Source organism: Globicephala melas, chromosome 12 (genome assembly GCF_963455315.2).
Source record: "Globicephala melas chromosome 12, mGloMel1.2, whole genome shotgun sequence".
Lineage (NCBI taxonomy): Eukaryota > Metazoa > Chordata > Mammalia > Artiodactyla > Delphinidae > Globicephala > Globicephala melas.
In genome coordinates, this window is record NC_083325.1 from 10,716,644 (window position 1) to 10,729,167 (window position 12,524).

Here is a 12,524-nt window from a genome sequence, read left to right on the forward strand (position 1 = left end):
CCCCCACCCCTTTTAACCTTTGGTAACCATAAGTTTGTTTTGTATGTCTGTGAGTCTGTTTCTGTTTCATAAATAAGTTCATTTGTATTATTTTTTTAGATTCCACGTGTAAGTGATATATAATATTTGTCTTTCTCTGTCTGATTTACTTCACTTGGTATGTGATAATCTCTAGGTCCACCCATGTTCCTGCAAATGGCATTATTTCATTCTTTTTTATGGCTGAGTAGTAGTCCGTTGTATATATGTACCATATCTTCTTTATCCATTCCTCTGTCAATTGACACTTAGGTTGCTTCTATGTCTCAGCTATTGTGAATAGTGCTGTTATGAACATTGATGTGCTGATTCCTTTTTTTTTACAAAGTTAGCATAAATTAAGCCAACAATATACTCTTTAGACATACCTGGATATGTGAGAAACTCTATAAAATGAAAGTAAAGGAATGCTAAACCAAGATTCTAGAGGATTGGAGGGAGAGGGCAGAGAGATGGGAGGGGGACACATGGGTGTGGTTAGAAGTTACTGTCATTGTGCTAGTTCTCCAACTGGGTGAGTGTCTTTATCATGGATTTAAAATGATGACTTAGCCCGTGTTGCCTCCCAGTTATGGTTGTAAAAGGCAGAATTGTTTCCCGGTTGGACCAACAGTTGGAAGGAAAGAAAATAGTAAACTAACCAAGGGTCCCTCCACAGGATACTGGCAGAGAGAGAGACAGGAAGAGACTGAGAGGGACTGAGAGAAAGAGAGATCTAGAGAAAGGAACTAAAACCCCTGCTGGTAAAAGGCCAGGAGACTCAGTGGTCCCACTTCCCCTTCACAGGGCTGTCTGTGCAGTTGGTTGCACACTTTTTATATTTGATCTCTCGTTTGACTCTCAAAGGGGATAATGATGAAGTGTGAAAAGGGAATAGTTCTGGTGAAATACGTAGAGAAGAGAGGACAGAGACAGTGAAGAGGTGGGATCTGCAGGATTTGATCATTATAAATTCTGTTTACTAATTTAATGTGACAAATTCCCTTAGAGAAGATTGTGATGTATCAATAAATACCTGGGTGATTATAAATGCTAGCTTTATTGTAACATTGGTTTGTAACTCCACGTTTTGTTTTCTACCTGCTTTAAGAGACCAATACAAAAAGACAGCGTGCGTTGGGAAGGATATAGACAAAGCGGAACCCTTGTACGCTGTGGTGGGAACACAAAATGGTGTAGCCACTATGGAAGACAGTATGGGAGTTCCTCATAAATTAAATATAGAGCTACCATGTACAGCACAGGGACTATAGCCAGTATTTTATAATAACTTTAAATGGAGTATAATCTATACAATTTTTTTTTTTTTTGTGGTACTCGGGCCTCTCACTGTTGTGGCCTCTTCTGTTGCGGAGCACAGGCTCTGGACGCGCAGGCTCAGCGGCCATGGCTCATGGGACCAGCTGCTCCGTGGCATGTGGGATCTTCCCGGACCGGGGCATGAACCCCTGTCCCCTGCATCGGCAGGCGGACTCTCAACCACTGCGCCACCAGGGAAGCCCCTAATCTATACAATTTTTGAATCACTATGTTGTATACCTGAAGCTAATACAATATTGTAACTCAGCTATATGTCAATTTAAAAAAATGATTGGGAAATAAATAAATAATAAAAAATTACGGCAAAGGGAGAAAAACCATAAGGAAGATACAAACCTAATATAGTAGTACTACTTAAGGCAAAATGTTTGGGTAATTACAGGTCAATGAAAACAACAATAATAACACCTAACATTTATCGGCTGGCCAAAATGTTTGTTTGGGTTTTTCTGTAACATCTTACGGAAAAACCCAAGCGAACTTGTTGGCCAACCCAATAGTAATTTCTTTTCTTCCTTGTTTGCCACAGTGTTAATGAAGTAAGCATTTGTCTTCACATGACGCCTCTTCCCAGAACTTCCTAGGTTTTCATTTGGGCACGTGACCCTCTCCCGTAGGTTGTATAATTCAGAGAAAGTAGACCAGTCACCTCATCAACCCCCCACCTTGACAAAGGGATTGACCCGTAACCCTGAGGAAGCCAGTGCTACTCCGGTTGGTACAGGAATAGTCCTGTGATCCAGTTTTGGCCAATGAAATAGGAAGGGAGGTTTCTGAGGGCTCCTGGGAAAGATGCTTCCTTGCTTATCTGAGAGATCTGCCGGATGGGCACGCCCTCTCATTTTGGATGCGGTGGAGTCTGGATGTGAGGCCGGCTAGGTGTGCAGCCATTTTGTCACCAAGAGGGAAGCGTGCCCTAGGAGGAAGTGACTCATAGAGGCAGGGCATGACTGAGCCAGGGAGTCAAACGTGCCCTGACCCCTGCCCCTTGTCCTGTCCCTGCAGTTCCGTGAAGTAGCAAGTTCCCTTTACTGTTCAGGCCACTGTGAGTTGGGTTTCAACCAAACTTTTGGTTTTCAACCAGAAGCACCCCAATTAGTTTGCTTTTATTTCACTTTTGTTTCACTTGCAGAGACAGAAACAGCTCACCTTGGCTTCAGGCACAGAGGCTGGAGTTCAGGTTGCTAGGGGGGACACAGCCAGGAGTCCTCAGCTCTGCTCTCCTTACGTCCAGACAGACCCTGGCCACCTCGTGGCCTTTGGAGCTTTGGGTGCATGTCTCACAGCTCAGCAGCCAGGCTGGAAGAGAGAGACTCTTCTTGGCTTCCAGCCTGGCCCAGGTCACCCTCATTGGCCCAGCTGGCCATTGCCATTGCTTTTCCTTGAAGTGGCCCCTGGGGCGGGTCACCAACCAGAACCGCGTGGGTGGGGGAGGGAGTGGGAGGCTGCTAAAGGCAAAAGGAGGTGATGTGGCCCAGAAGAGGGGAAATGCGTGCCAGACCGACAGAGCACTGGGCGCCCATCACTGGCTTCTTCCTGAGTCTCTGGGTCACTGCAGTGAGTGAAGGATGTCTCAGAAGAGCACCTGGGAAGCCAGGTCAGGCATTTCTGCCTTGAATGGGGGCACTTAAACACTGCCTGTTAAGTTCCCTTCTCCTTCCTCTGGCCGTGACTTTGATCTGAAGCTGGGCAATAGCTTGACTTTTTGGGCAGAGACTTGCTGATTGATTCCAAAAGGAAATGTTATGCATGCAAGGGACCAATGTCTGTGTAGACAGACTAGGGGTCATGGGTGCTCATTCCTCTCAGCCTTGGGAGGGACTGCAATTTCGGAGGAAATCAGGCCTATTTTCTAACGGAAGCCATTCTGACTGTGTCATGAGAGAACTGGCGCTGTTTTCGGGGTGCCGTTCCGCAGTCCTCTGCCCACATCTCTCCCTGCCAGGGAGCTGAGATTCTCCTGTGACCTCCTGTTAGTGTGGATATGTTTTTGTTTTTATTTACTTCATTGCACCGAGCTTCGATAGCATCTCTTTTCTTTCTAAGTTCCCTTCTGTCCGTCCTCTACCTTACAATCACATCCAGGCTACAACATTTATACCCTGTTCTCCCTCTGTGAATAAGGCTTTGCAGGTGGGTTGATTCCAGGAGCTGAGACTGGTTCTTACGTGGTTATGACCATGACAAAAAGTGACTGCAGGGCCCCTGATTACTTGCCCTTCTTCTCACAGGGACGGCTCTATGGACCCTGTGCAAACCTCTGTTTCTTTTGACACTATTTATGGACTTATTGTGGGAACTCAGACATCATGGGAGACCCTCAGACCCCCAGGGTCTCTCCCCATGCCCTCCTGGCAGCCGTGGGAGAGTGTTGACCTCCTCTTTGCCCTTCAGGGACTCCAGGCCTTGAAGTCCAGGTCATCATGAGCCCCTGAGGGAATCTCCATGGCCATCTTCCCATTTACCTGTAACTGGACAGGTAGGTGGACAGGTAGCTCTCAAGGTCTAGGAGGGAACCCTGGCTCCTGTGCATGTTAGACTCACCAAGGGTGCCTCCTACACAGCCAGTGAAAGGATTCGTTGTTGAAGATGATGGATTTGCCCTCTAGATCTTCTCCTGCAGAATTTGTGTACCATAATGTTCCCCCAAAGACATCCTTTGGGTTACCAAAGGTGTCACTACAATTGGAAACAGGTAGCCCCCTAAGCCAGCAGACTCCACCCTCCCGTGGTCGGAGCATGGTCTGAGGAGCCAGTTAAGGCCTGGTTGTACCTGTAGACTACAGGGCTGGGCATCCTCCAAGACCCTGAGCTGTCAGCCGTAAACCCAGTACTGCTTTCTTAGCTAACCTCTCAGGTGCCACTCCCATCTCAGCACTCCCCACACGCACCCCAAAAAGTAACCCCCCTTGTTTGAAGCTTCAAGTCTCATTTCTAAACCACTCCCTGTCCTGGACGTTGAGATCCCCGTGGTGACCTGGACCAGTCAGGAGCTGCCCCCTCGGGCTGAGCTGATGCAGCATCGCCAGGATCCTGGGCAGGGGAGGAAGAGCCCCAGCAGTAGCTGCCGCGTGTACCTTTACCTAGTGAGAGACATGCCTGAGTTTGGTGACAGTTCGTGTTTTTGTCTCGGGAGATTGTATCTGCTCCTATCCCCCGCTCACTCGGCCCCATTTCCCCCTTCTCTTCCTTCCTGCTCACCCTTCCACCCCTTTCCTCCTGACCTCCCTGCCCCACTGCCTCCCTCCCTCCCTCCTGGGACTTCCTCTCTCTGCCCACAGACACCCCACTCCTCAGCGGATCCTGCAGAGCGACTACGTTCTCACTGCTCTGCCTTCTCTCGGGTCCTCCTGACGGAGCCAGGCAAGGGTAATTGCTAGACCAAAGGCTCTGCATTCCAGAAAACAACCAGGCCACCCCTGGGAGGTGGCACCCATCCAGCCACTTGAGGCCTAATGATGACATGTGCACTTTGTACGGGACCCGTCTTCCTCCTGCTCTGTCTTCCACGCTGGACTCCAAGCCCTTTGAAGGTAGGAGCCAGCCCGGCTTGTTTTGAATTTCCAGTGTTTAGCTGGTGTAGGCACTTAATGAACGCTCAAGGAAGGAAGGGGAGAAAAAGGATGGAGAGGGAAACTCCCTTCCCATGATCACTCGGTCACTCAGTGGAGGCCCAGGATGCAGGGGTGGGGTCTGGCACTGCCTCCTTCAGGGATTCCTGTGAGGTTTTTGTCTCTGGGGAGGGATCTTTCCTTCCCCTTCTTCCCTTTTCTCTCCGTCTTCAGAGCCTTTCTTCCTGAGAACTTTGTAGACTTTGCCCATCAGCCAAGATACCTCTCGCTAGTTGAGGGAATGTCACAGCTAGAATTAAACCTCAGCACTTAGAAACGACCCCCTTTGCATCTTCTCAGGCGCCCGCTGGCTCAGGGCCTGCAGCCTTTGACAGTTACCGCAAGATGACTCAACAGTTTCTCTTTCATTCACCGTCTACTCATCCAGGTTGTGCGTGGTGTTCTCAGGGTGGTGTCAAGGTTTGGGGCATCGGAGGTCGAGTTGTGATCTCAGTATTTGCTAGAAGGCAGATGGGCCCCTGTGCTCACTGCCTCTGGGGAGCCATGAATGCTTGTAGCGGGGTGCACCTCACCTTTTAATGGAGATGGAGCATTTTTGATTCTTGCTGATTTCAAAGAGAAGAGGGAGTTTATCTTGGGCTGAGCTGGACGTGTCTCCAGAAGGAAGTTACCAAAGAGACCAGGACCAAGGTACGGGTTATTGAAGCAGAGCCCTACTGGGAAACCAGGGTTGGTTTTCAAGTTCTTGTTGGTATTTTATTCCAGAACATCTGTGCTGCCAGGAGTCACATGGTGGTCAAAAGCTTAGGTGCCAAGGATGTTCCTTGTCATGAGGGCATTCGCATTGGTATCTGAAGATGTTCTTTCCCCGAGACCAAAACTCATTTTGACTTAGAGTTAGAGAAAAACACACACCACTGCTTTTTTTTTTTTTTTTTTAAAGTCTATATTGAATTTGTTACAGTATTGCTTCTGTCTTATGTTTTAGTTTTTTGGCCACAAGGCATGTGGGATCTTAGCTCCCCGACCAGGGTCGAACCCGTACCCCTAGCATTGGAAGGCGAAGTCTTAACCACTGGATCACCAGGGAAGTCCCACACACAGCTGCTTTTTTTTAAAAAAATTAATTAATTTATTTTTTAGCGTCTTTATTGGAGTATAATTGCTTTACAGTGGTGTATTAGTTTCTGCTTTATAACAAAGTGAATCAGCTATACATATACATATATCCCCATATCTCCTCCCTCTTGCATCTCCCTCCCACCCTCCCTATCCCACCCCTCTAGGTGGTCACAAAGCACGGAGCTGATCTCCCTGTGCTATGCGGCTGCTTCCCACTAGCTATCTATTTTACATTTGGTAGTGTATATATGTCCATGCCACTCTCTCACTTCGTCCCAGCTTACCCTTCCCCCTTCCCGTGTCCTCAAGTCCATTCTCTACGTCTGTGTCTTTATTCCTGTCCAGTGGTGTGTGTGTGTGTGTGTGTGTTTTAATACACAACGGCCTTTTTGATTTTGTTGTTGCCTTGCTTGTTGTCTCTTTTAAATTTTATTTATTTTAACATCTCTCTTGGAGTATAATTGCTTTACAATGGTGTGTTAGTTTCTGCTTTGTTGTCTCTTTTTAAAATGGATTTTTTATTTTGGAATAATTTTCAATTTATAGAAAAGTTGCAGAGATAACAGAGTTTTCTCATCTCCCTCTCACCAAGTTTCCCCTGTTGTTAACGTCTTACAGAACCGCGGTACATTTGTCAAAACGAAGGCAGCGGCATCGGTACGTTGCTATGAATTAAACTCTAGACTTTACTTAGGTTTCCTCAGTTTTCCCCGAGATGGCCTCTTTCTCTTCCAGGACCCCATCCAGGACACCACGTGTTTCATTGTCACAGCTCCTTGGCCTCCTCTGGGCTGTGACAATTCCTTAGTCTTTCCCTGTTTTTCATGACCTTGACACTTTTGAAAAGTATCGGTCAGGTATTTTGCTGAATGTCCCTCAATTCAGGTCTGTCTGATGTTTTTCTCATGTTTAGGCTGAGGTTATGGGTTCTGGGGAAGTGTATGAGGGGAGATGCCCTTCTCGTCACATCATATCACATCACATCACATTATATCGTATCATATCATACCATCCCATTTATCCTATCACATCACATCACACCATATCATATCATATCATATATCATACCATATATCCTATCTTACCCTATCCTGTCCTGTCACGTCATGTCACATCATATCATTCCATGGCGTACATCCTGTCAACATGGCTCCGATTTTTTTCTTTTGCTGTAAAGTACAATGAAATACAAAACTATTAAGTGTACACTCTCAGAATTTTGGCAGAGGCATTCACCTATGTAACCCAAACCCCTGTCAAAATAGAGAACGTTACTATCACCCCAGAAAGGTCCCTCATGCCCTTCCCAGGCCCTGCCCTTCCCCTCCCAGAGGTAACCACTATTCTGTTTTTGTTCCTACTGTGTTTTAGTTTTGTCTGTTTTAGAATTTAATACAAATGGAATTACATAATATGTTCACACAGCATATTTTTGGTGGTATATTAATTCAATTTAATCCCACACAGCGATGAAAATGCATGAAACACAGCTACAATAGACACTAAGATGAATCTTATTAGCCACGTTGAGTGAGAGAAGCCAGACTGAAAAGAATACATAGTGTCTAATACCATTTCTTTACTATTTAAAAGCAGTCAAAAATAATTTATGGAGTTACAAGTCAGGATGGCAGCTAGTATGGGCAGGAGGGAGGGAGTGATTGAGAGGGGGACCAAGGGGAGAGTCTGGTCGTGTAATGTGATTTCCCTGCACTTGGGTAGAGATTATACAGGTGTGTGTAACCTTCGTGATAATTCATTAGGCTATACTTTTATGATTCTTGCTTTGTTCTTGGTGTGTTACATATTATTAAAGTGTTTTAAAATAAGATACTAGTTCATGCCCATCAGTTGTTTGTGTGTATCACAGTGCCATGTGTACTCCTTATCTATTGATGTGTAGCAGATTACCTCAAAACTTAACAACCGGTTTCTGTGGGTCATGAGTTTCACAGCATCTTAGCTGGGCGGCTCTGGGTCTTTCATGAGGTTGTACATAAGATGTTGGTTGGGGCTTAAGTCATATAAAGGCTTGACTGGGGCTGGCAGACCCACCCCCAAGGAGCTGTACTCACATGGCTGTTGGCAGGAAGCCTCAGTGTTTCTCCCATGTGGACCTCTCCACGAAGCTGCTTGAGTGTCCTCACATCATGGCAGCTGGCTTCCTCCAGAGCAGGTGATCCCAGAGAGCCCAGTATAATGTTTTCTAACTTAATACATGCCATTTATGTGTATCAGTAGTACATTCCTTTTTATTGCTAAGTAGTATTCCATTTTATGACTAGACCGTAGTTTATTTATCTGCTCTGTTAGTGATGGATGCCCTGGCTGTTTCCAGTTTGGAGCTATCATTGATAAAGCTGGTATGAACATTCTTCTACAAGAATTTTTATGAACAGTTTGCTTTTCTTAGGTAAATACTAGGAGTGTCATTGTTAGGTCATAGAGTAGGTATATGTTTAGTGTTATGAGAAATTGACAGAACCTTTCCCCAAGGTGACTGTACTGTTTTACATTATCACAACAAAACATGAGAGTTTTAGTTGCTCCACATCCTTGTTAATATTTAGGTTTCTCATTAAAAACTTTTTTTTAGCCATTCAAGTGGGTGTGTAATGGTATCTCATTGTGATTTTAATTTGATTTTCCATGGTGACTTAATGACGCTGAGCGTTTTCTCTCATGCTTATCGGTCATTTTTATATTGGTCATTCTTTTGTGAAGTGTCTGTTCAAATCTTTTGGAGGACATCTATGTGTGTGTGTGTGTGTGTGTGTATGTAATTCACACGTATAGTTTTGTGTAACCAATCACCACCACAATCAGAATATAGCACTATTCCATCACCACAGAGAAACCTCCTGTGTTTCCCCTTTAGAGTCAGATTCTCCCCCTAACCCTAACTCCTGGCAGCCACTGATCTGTACTTCATTACTGTAATTCAGTCATGTTGAGAATGTTATAAAATTGGAATCCTATCATATGGAACTTTTTGAGATTGGCTTTTTTCCACTCAACACAATGCCTTGGAGATCCATCCCAGTTGTCATGTGTGTCAGTGGTTCATTCCTTTTTATTGCTGAGTAGTAACCTATTGTATGGATGTACCACAGTTTAATCTATGCCCCACTCAAGGGACATTTGGGTTGTTTCTAGTTTTTGGTGATTGCAAATAAAGTTGCTATAAACATTCATGTATAAGTGTTTGTGTAAACAAAGGGTTTCATTTCTCTTGGGTAAATACCCAGGAGTGGAATTGCTGAGTTATAAACATTAGTGTGTATTTAGCTTCATAGGACATTGTTAAACTCTTCCAGAGTGCCTGTACCATTTTTTAAATATTTCCCACCAGCAGTGAATGAGGGATCCAGTTGCTCTGCACCTTCTTAACACTTGGTATTGTCAGTATTTTTTATTTTCGCCTCTCTAGTAGGTATTTATGATTCGATTTTGAAACTTAGTGTCTTGTGGTTTGGTCCTAATTCCACGTGTGAAACTTCCCAGTAAGGCTTCGTCTTACTCACGCTGGATGCCCACACCCGTCACCTCTCCGAGGGAAGGTGAGATTCGTATCTTCTGCTTTAGTTCTTGCTGGTAGCATATCCTAGTTCAGAGGTTTTCAACCTTGTTCTTAGTAAAGGAACCATTTTTTCTCAAGCTAAATCCTACACAGACCACTGATAAGTCAGATGATGGTGGAGCTGCTGAGGGTAGAGCAGGGCCCGCTCTGTACCCCATACAGACACACCCCGGCAGCTGTGTCTCTTAATCTCGACACTAACGCCATCCACCCAGGACCTGCCAAGTCTCTTAATTCTATAGGGCCTCTCTCTGCCATTTGAGGCACAGAGATAATAATATTTGCCAAATCTTTATATCTTACAGACCCAAGAAACCAGAAAAGAGAAATTATATCTGTTATTATAAAATACCCAAAACCGTTGTTGTTTATGATTTATACCGTATCGTTATACACATAGTATTTAAGGTGTCCCATTAAGATTGCTAAACGTGGGGGTTGGTATTTAAAGACAGAAAATGCACAAACAAATATGCATGTTGCATAGGAGTTGGGAGAGCTTGAGATGTTCCTGAAACCCTGCCTTTTCCATCGCAGAGATGGTTACCTTTTTGCTTGAAAAGTGTTAGGAATTTAAATATTCATATTATGATAAGCAGATGTTCAAGCTTTCAGGGAGACAGTTTCTAAAACTTCTTCATCCAGCTTTAATTTCTTTGTTAAATAGGAATGAATTCCTTGGGGGGGTGGCAGTTGGAATGAAGATCAAGCGCCATCTAGTGGTTATGTTTAAGTGTACAATTTAACACGTTTTAAAACATCTGTTTTTGGAATAGGTATTAGTTTAACACGGTTCAAAAGTCAGAAAGCATATAAAGGTACAGTGCTGTCCCCTCTCTGCCCAATTCCCCGCACCTCCACCCCACTCACACAAAAGCTAAACACTGTTATTAGTTTCTGGTTTTAAAAAAACAACATCTACCAAGCAAACATGTAGTCTTCTCCACCCCATTTTTTAAAAACATATAGAGCAGCAGTAAAAGGAATATATTCACTTGTTTGCACCTTGATTTTTTTCATTTAAAACATATCTTGGCAATTTTTCCATATTGCCATAGAAAGAAAATTTTCTTTTTGTGTAATATCCCATTGTATGGCTGTACCATATCTTACTGAATCACTTTTCTACTGATGGTGTTTTAGATGTTTGCAATGTTGCGCTGTTACAACACTACAGTGAGTAGCTTATGCCCATGGAACATTATGCTTACCCCTAATAGTGCATTTTGGGAGTTGGGGGTGGGGAATGTGAAAGACCTATAATTAAAATGTCTAACTTGTCCCTGTTGAGAAATTTCTTTAACGTAAGGAGGTTGGGTATTAATAGTTGAGAGCTGTTTAGTAGTAACCCAGTTTTCTTGAGGTATGTTTATTTTACTGGTTATAATAATTTCCCAGTTCCTCTGGCCAGTGTATATATTATCTGTGCATTAATAGTCCTCACCTGTTCTTGTCCTGTGTCCTATTTTTCTTTGTAGACTGACATAAACCGTTACTAAAATTTGACTCCAGTGAGATGCTTGGTATCTGTATGAGTAAGAAGCTTAGTTTAATGTGAAAGTAATGTGAAATTAATGTGAATTTGGGCCGCGCCGCGCAGCCTGTGGGATCTTAGTTCCCCGACCAGGGATGAACCGGTGCCTTCTGCAGTGGAAGCTCAGAGTCTTAACCACTGGACCGCCAGGGAATTCGCTCTGAATTTGGGATTTTAAAACAGATGAATAACAACCATTTAATCAAAACGTTAGTGGAATGGAAGTGTAAAGAGAGAACTATCAATAGTTACTTACGTTTTAGAATCTTGTCTGTAAAACACACCAAATGGCATTTCCATAGGCTTTGCTGTCTGGTCTTTTTAGTTTGATGTTTCTCTTGATCCACATTTTTCTTTTTTGATTACAAAATTTGTAATTGATGAATACTACAGTTTATATTAAAAAAGAGGATCCATACCTCATATTATTCTATAGCTTATATCTCCTCACATGTGTGAGGATGTCCAAAGGATAAGTTTCTAGAAGTGGAATTGCTGGGTCAAAAGGTAGGTTCCTTTGTAATTTTGATAGATATTGTTTAATTGTTGCACGTGCAGACTGTACCAATTTGTACCCTCCGTCCCTCAGGCTAGTGTGTGAGAGCATCAGCTCCTCACAACGTTGCCAACGTAGTGTGTTATCAGACTGTCTGGATTTCGTTCATGTAATAGGTGAAAATCAGTATTTCAGTGTAGTTTTAATTTGTGCTTCTCTTACTGCATATGAGAGCAGAGATTTAAAAATATATTTGTATCACTTGTATTTCTTATTCTGTGGCCCATGTGTTCAAATCATTTGCCCCCTTTTGGTCATTTTTTTTTTTTTCAACTGAGGTTTAGTTGATTTACAATTTTATGTTAGTTTCAGGTGTCTAGCATAGTGATTCAGTATTTATATAGATCGTACTTCATTAAAAATTATTACAGAGTAATGGCTGTAATTTCCTGTGCTGTACAATATGTCCTTGTTGCATATCTCTTTTATGCACAGTAGTTTGTATCTCGTAATCCCATGCCCTTAGCTTACTCCTCCCCCACCCTCTCTCCACTGGTAACAACTAGTTTGTTTTCTATGTTTGTGAGTCTCCTTCTGTTTTGCTAGATACCTTAGTTTGTTTTATTTTTTAGATTCCGCAAATAAGTGGTAGCATACAGTATTTGTCTTTCTCTGTCTGATTTATTTCTCTAAGCATAATATTCTCACCATGTTGCTGCAAATGGCAGAATTTCATCCTTTTTTATGGCTAATATTTCATCGTGTATATATACATACATATATATATATAATATATATACATACCACATCTTCTTTATCCATTCATCTGTTGATGGACACTTGGGTTGATTCCATATCTTG

The 12,524-nt window shown here is 43.3% G+C and overlaps 1 protein-coding gene across 1 annotated transcript in view; it reads left to right on the forward strand.

The window, feature by feature from the left end:
• Nucleotides 1-12,524, forward strand: part of ACOXL (acyl-CoA oxidase like) — a 380,307-nt gene that overhangs the window by 22,370 nt on the left and 345,413 nt on the right. The gene's annotated exons all lie outside the window — the stretch shown is intronic.